Consider the following 7,500-nt stretch of genomic DNA (forward strand, 5'->3'; position numbering starts at 1 on the left):
AATTTCTTCATGCTTTGATCTCACTTGTGCGTAATAAATAAATACAATTTTACACACACACACACACACACACACACACACACACACACACACACACACACACAACCGGCATCGGGAAAGATTGAGAGAGAGAGAGAGAGAGAGAGAGAGAGAGAGAGAGAGAGAGAGAGAGAGAGAGAGAGATGCCATAGGCTGTTGGTGTGGGTTATGCAATTACGGATGGCGAGGATCGCAGGCTTAAAGCGGGCCAGGAGTCGATACCCTTTCTATATGGGAGCTTATCTACGGGGGGGGGGGGACTGTCCGTCTGTCTCTCATTAATGATTTTCGGATGTGAGGTGCTTTAATTTAGACTTTATCAAAGACTTTAGTGATCCCATAGCATACCGTACTACACCACAGCACACCATACTACAAACCACACCACACCACACCACACCACACCACACCACACCTCACCACACCACACCACACCACACCACACCACACCATACTACAAACCACACCACACCACACCACACCACACCACTCCTCACCACATCACACCACACTACAAACCACTCCACACCATCTCACAGCACACCACACTACAAACCATACCACACCTCACCACACCACACCTCACCACATCACACCACACCACACCACACATCACAGCACAGCACACACCGCACCACACATGCTATACCACCATCTCTCACCATACCGACCAAAATCACCCTCTCACACCAAGCCACAATACCACACCACACCACACCACACCACACCACACCACCACACCATCCTACCTCACACCACACCACAAATATTACCACCCTCTCACACCACAACACACCACACCACACCATCCAAAATCCCCCTCCCACACCCTACCACACCAACAGCATTAACTGGAGGGCCCTGAAGTTTCTGCATTTATCATTTTCGTTCCTGTTATATTGCTACTGACGATTTTATTTAGTGAAAGGTATCAAGGTGTAATGAACTAAGGGAGGAGGATAGTCTTGTCTCCTTCTTCTTCTCCTCTTCCTCTTCTTCTCGTCCTTCTTTTTCTTTTCCTCCTCCTCCTCCTCCTCTTCTTCTTCTTCATTTTTCATCTTCTTCATTTCTTCTTCTTCTTCTTCTTCTCGTTCTTCTTTTCCTTTTCATCTTCTACTTCTTCTTCTTCTTCCTCCTCCTCCTCCTTCTCTTCTTCTTCTTCTTCTATTTCTAATTACTCTTTTCTTTCTCCTCCTCCTCCTCCTCCTCCTCCTCCTGCTTTTTCTTCTTCTTCTCCTTTTTCTTCTTCTTCTCCTTTTTCTTCTTCTTCTCTTCCTCTTCTCGTCTTTCTTCTTTTTCTTTTTCTCCTCCTCCTCCTCCTCCTCCTCCTCCTCCTCCGTTTCTATGTTCTCCTCTTCTCGTCTTTCTGTCTTTTTCTCCTCCTCCTCCTCCTCCTCCTGTCTGTGTCTGTCTGTCTCCTCTCTGTATCTGTCTGTCTTTCTCCTCTCTGTGTCTGTGTCTGTCTGTCTCCTCTGTATCTGTGTCTGTCTCTCTCCTATCTGTGTCTGTCTGTCTTTCTCCTCTCTGTGCCTGTGTTTATCTCCTCTCTGTGTCTGTCTGTCTTTCTCCTCTCTGTGTCTGTCTGACTATCTCCTCTCTGTGTCTGTCTGTCTATATCCTCTCTGTGTCTGTCTGTCTATCTCTTCTCTGTGTCTGTCTGTCTATCTCCTCTCTGTGTCTGTCTATCTCCTCTCTGTGTCTGTCTGTCTATCTCTTCTCTGTGTCTGTCTGTCTATCTCCTCTCTGTGTCTGTCTGTCTATCTCCTCTCTGTGTCTGTCTGTCTATCTCCTCTCTGTGTCTGTCTGTCTATCTCCTCTCTGTGTCTGTCTGTCTATCTCCTCTCTGTGTCTATGTCTGTCTCTGTAACAGTCTCGGTCTCCATCTCTGTCAAGTCTCGCATATTCTCGCCCACATGAACAAGAGGTTAGGCAGGCACACGCAGAGAGAGAGAGAAAGAGAGAGAGAGAGAGAGAGAGAGAGAGAGAGAGAGAGAGAGAGAGAGAGAGGAACCAAACTTTGTGGAAGGCTTCAGGATAAGACAAGGATAAAGGTCAAAGTCAAAGGAGGTCAAAGTTCATTTTAGGTTAAGGCCAATTTAGGGCAAGGTTAATTTTGATGTAGGTCAATTTTGGTCAAGGTCAATTTAGGTCAAGGTTAATTTTCGTCATGGTCAATTTAGGACAAGGTCAGTTAAGGTCAAGGTAAATTTAGGTCAAGGTTAATATTGGTCATGTAAATTTAGGTCAAGGTCAATTTAGGTCAAGGTCAATTTAGGTCAAACTCAGTTTAGGTCAGGTTCAATTTAGGTCAACGTCAATCTAGGTTAAGGTATATTTAGGGCAATGTCAATTTAGGCCAAGGTTGATTTAGGTCATGGTTAATTTAAGGCAGTGTCAATTAAGGTCAAGGTTAATTTAGGTCAAGGTCAGTTTAGGTCAAGGTCAGTTTAGGTCAAGGTCAACTTAGGGTGAGGTCAATTTAGGTCAAGGTCAACATAGGGCAAGGTCAATTTAGATCCAGGTCAACTTAGGCAGAGGTCAATTAAGGTCAAAGTCAATTAAGGGCAAGGTCAAAGGGCATGCTCAATAGGGGTCAAAGCCAATTTGGGCAAAGGTTAATTAGGTCAAGGTCAATTTAGGGCAAGGTCAAAGGGCAAGGTCATTTTAGGTCAAGGTCAATTGAGATCATGGTCAATTTAGGGCAAGGTCAATTTAAGTCAGGGTCAATGGATAAGGTCATTTTAGGATAAGGTCAATTTAGGGGAAGATCAGTTTAAGACAGGGTCAGTTTTGTTGAACCCCCACCGTGTGACGCAGACTCTCCAATATCTTCCTATTCTGGCGCTCTACGAGTCCGTTCGAGGTTGAATGATGGGCCACTATATTGCATTTCCTAATTTTATATCAAAAGACAAATTTCTTCCAGCACTGAATTGTTGAACTCTGACCTGTTATCAGTTAGAATGACTTCTGGGGTTGTGAAAGGGCAAATGACTGAATTAACGAAAGCATGGGCAACTGCATTGGCAGATTTGTCACGCAATGGAGCCAATATCACGAAACTGGAGAAATGATTGACTGTTACTAATAGACAGACAAAGCCAGATTCTGTACAGGGTAGCTTCAGAAGATCAAGGGAGACAGTTTGCCAAGACCTTGATGGTACTGGGTATTGCAATATAGGAGCAGGTTGACCAGTTGTTCCATCATGACGAGCACACGATAAACTTGCATCGCAGTGCGCTTCTGTATCCTTTCACATAGTGGGCCAATAATACGAAAGACGTGCTTGTTGTAAGCTTCTGTCTTTGCCAGGGTGTGACGCATGAGGGGTGTCGTGGATCAAATGAAGAGCAGCAGGAATTAAGTCTGTTGGAATGACTAGTTGCTTAACCTCGTGACGAGGCACATTGTTACCTGTGAATACCGAGTTTTTGTAAAGTAATTCATTGTTGATACACTAAAGAAGAAACAGCGGATATGATTCAGACAAGCATGGTGTACTTGGAGCTTGGGGGCTGGAACAAAGGAACAGACAGATTGTACTGAGAAATTACGAACTAAGGCAGATTCGCAAGGAAACGCTGCTAAGAAAGATTGTCAGGAAGTATGAACCACAAACTTGAGAGTTATTTGTAAGAAAAGCACACCCATTGAGGTCATTGGTGGATGTGAAAGCAATAGAGATATGATCTTGTGAGAGAAGGAAGTACTCCGAAGAAACAGAGGCCTGTACTAGGGAAGTACTGTACCAGAAAGGAAAAGGAATTATGTGAAAGGGATCGAATGTGATAGAAGAACGAAGAGGGATATGAACAACTATTTCTTTAGTAAGGAACGTGGCATCAAGTATTGGGTAGTAGTATTTTAAGCATGAAAATGAAATCACTGGAGATAAGTCAAAAGTGGAGTGAGCCCAGTCCAATGCAGAGCGGAGGTCAGAGATAGGTACTAAACCTACAGTGACACGACCATCGACAGTGTTTACCAGAATACAAATTAAGATAGAAACAAGGGAGACAAAAGGCCAGAGAAACCTGTAGGTTGTCTAGTTGGAGTTTTACATACAAAAGTTCTGATACAATATTAACTTTTGAAATTTCCTTTGTTAGAATTCTGGTGAAGTTGTTTAATGTTTGTGTGTGACATCATCTAAATGGTTTGTGATCTTCTGTAGCATAGAATGTTGAACATTACAGTAATTAATCTGTTTTGAGATTCTAGGGCACTGGCTAATTCAACAAGGTCAGATTTAAATCCAGAAACGTCACAGGTGGTAGCTACACCAAATAATCCACTGAGAATTTCTCCTCCAAGATAAAAAAAGTCCACGTTTCACTCGTGAACGACCTACAGGTGTTTGGTTAGGGAAAGAGTCTTGGAGATGAGAGAACTGAAGGCTTACATAATCCATCTTCCAGCATATGGGTAGGTTGAGTGGGTACCAAAATGCATCCTTTGGATGTTGTTCCAACTTTCAAAGATAAAAAATTCACTTAGTTCACCATCCACACGCACTGCAGCCTTCGCACCATCGTACATACTCTTCACAGCATTCAACAACTTCCCATCTACTCCATATATTCTTAACACTTTCCACAATCCTAGTCTATCCACCCTGTCATATGCTTTCTCCAAATCCATGAAAGCCGCATACAACTTCTTTCCCTTCTCTAGAAACTTTTCCACTAAAGATCTGAGAATGAATATCTGATTTACACAACCTCTTCCCTTCCTAAAGCCTCCCTGTTCTTCTCCAACTAATTTCTCTGTTCTTTCTCTAACTCTGTCAATAAGTATCCTACCATACACTTTTCCTATTATACTAAGAAGACAAATGCCCCTGTGATTACCACACACTTCTTTTTCCCCTTTTCCTTTGTACAAGGGAATAATTATACCTGACTTCCAATCCTCCGGGACTCTACCTTCCTCCCAGGCCAATCTGCACATCTTCCACATCCATTCTACTACTATCTCCCCCATGCTTCAGCATTTCACCACACACTCCATCAATTCCTGGGGCTTTCCCTGATTTAACTTTCTTCATTGCTTCCACAACTTCTATCCTACTGATTTCTTCCTGTCTTCTCACCTCCCTCCTTCTCCCAGCCATTCCCCAGCCACTTATACTCGCATTACTTCCATCCTCCACGTTCAACAATTCCTTAAAGTGTTCTCTCCATCTGCTCACTTTTTCTCCCTTCTCCACTAGTAATCTACCATTTTTATCTTTCACTCCCCTGCTAACTTCACTTCCACCCTGTCTTACTCTTTTCACCTCTTTCCAGAACATTTTCTTACAGTCCCTCCACTTTACACTCAAATTCCTTCCAAATTCCTCATCCACTCTCTTCTTACTCTCTCTTACTAATCTTTTCACCTCTCTCTTTCTTTCTACATATATCTCTCTCTTCCGCCTCTCAACTTCTTCCACGCCCCTATTTCTCATCCATTCATTGTATGCTTTCTTCTTTTGTGCCACAGCCCATTTCACCTCTTCAGTCCACCACGCTGTTCCTTGCACCCCCCTCCGTCTTCTCTTCCTTCCACACACCACATCACATGCTGCACATATTTCTTCTGTAAATATTCTACACACACCTTCCACGTCCCCCATCTGCTCCAGTTCATATTTGCCCAATCGTTCCTCCACTTCTCTCTTATACTCTGCCTTTTTCTCATCCTCTTGTAACCTTTCCACTCTCCTTGCAACTACTCCTTCCTCTCATCTTTCCCTTCTTCTATTCCTCCATCTTACCTGAACTTTAATTCTGGCCACCACCAAGTAGTGGTCAGAAAGTCCACTCCCCCAACCTCTATAAACTCTTGCATCCAATATACATCTTCGCATCCTTTCATCCACACACACATAATCAATCATTGCTGATGTGAAAAACTTGGTCCTATCACGATTGAAAACCTTTTACTATATTTGATAAGCAATTACATTTTGTCCAAAAAACTCTGCTCCAGGTGCCCGGCATAGGATCTTCATAGAATTTTTTGCCCACAGTTATAACTAAAATATATTATAGCAGCGCGAAAGCCCTCTGCAGGAGCAAGTGCAAGGGGCCTGAAGGGCCCACGAGCACTTGTCTTTCCTATAAAATAAGTTGAAGTTAGAGGTGATGCTTATGAAGAGGATTATGACGAGAGTGTGAGATGATAATGTTATGTAAGGGACGAGGCGAGAAGCTGATAGGAGCAGAAGACTGTGACGTAGCCCTCCGTGAGTGGCCATGCTCCCTCTTTCATGACGTCAGGGCGGCTTGGTGTTGGGTGGTGATGATGCACCAAGCTTGGTGGTGGTTGGGGGCTACTCACTGTAGTGGGGGTTGGGGAGGTCGGTTCGGGCTATGATGGCTAAATCGTTAAGCCCGGGCAGGGTGGTAATGCACTGATGGGTTTTACAGGACTAGCAGTTCAGGCAGGTAGGGAGGCTAGTGGTGGACTTACTGGGGTTGTGGTGGCGTGGTGGCAGGTGGGGGTTGATGTGGGTTAGGTATTCCCGTAACAGAACCACAGTTAGGTATTCCATAGCAGAACTACAGTTAGGTATTCCATAGGAGAACCACACCAAAACTGCAAAGAGGCTGGAGGCTGGGGGCAGGAACAGACTATTGTCATAGAAGGTGCAGTATTATGAGCAAGGGGGCAATAACAGAGAGATTGCCCACAGAAGACATGAAATTATGTTTATCCCACTCGCTATCCACCAACTGTCAAGGAAGATATCAGATACAGGGACTGGTAACTTGGGCAAGGAAGAATCATCACCAGGTAATGACCTGAGACCAAAGAGGATCAACACGCCGCAACCCGTGGAGAGTGTTATAACTGAATGCTAAATTTACGTCACAACCAGTGGAGAATGTGGCTATATGCCAAGAGAGGGCATCGGCTACAATATTTGATTTCCCTGGAATGTATTCAAAGGTTAGATTACAGTCATAAACAGTGACTGCCCAACGTGCAAGTCGACCGGTATGATTACATCCCCAAAACAGGTCACACAGAGGAAGATGGTCTGTTTGGATGTGAATAGGGTAACCATAGATGATGTCGTGGAAATGTTTCAGGGGGCTTCCCAATGAGTTACACTGAAATTCTTTTCTACTGAGTTTGACACACGGCTGGCCTAGGCAATGGCACGCTTCCTTCCTTCAGAGTCATCTTGCATGAGAATGGCACCGAGGCCCACTCCGGAAGCATCAGTACATAGAAGAAATGGTTTTGAATAATCAGGGAATGCCAAAACCGGGGCTTGTGCAGGAGCAGTTTTCAAGGTGGTAAATGCGGTAACTTGTTCATCTGACCACATAAAAGGCTCGTCCTTCTTTAACAGTTTCGTTAATGGCACAGCAATTTGGGCGTACTCTTTGATGAAACGACGACAGTAGCCACTAAAGCCGAGAAAACTACATACTACATCTGTGTTGGTGGGAGTAGGGAAGTTTG

This window comes from Coenobita brevimanus, chromosome 48 (assembly GCF_032717465.1).
Source record: "Coenobita brevimanus isolate Jiangsu-jjx chromosome 48, ASM3271746v2, whole genome shotgun sequence".
NCBI lineage: Eukaryota > Metazoa > Arthropoda > Malacostraca > Decapoda > Coenobitidae > Coenobita > Coenobita brevimanus.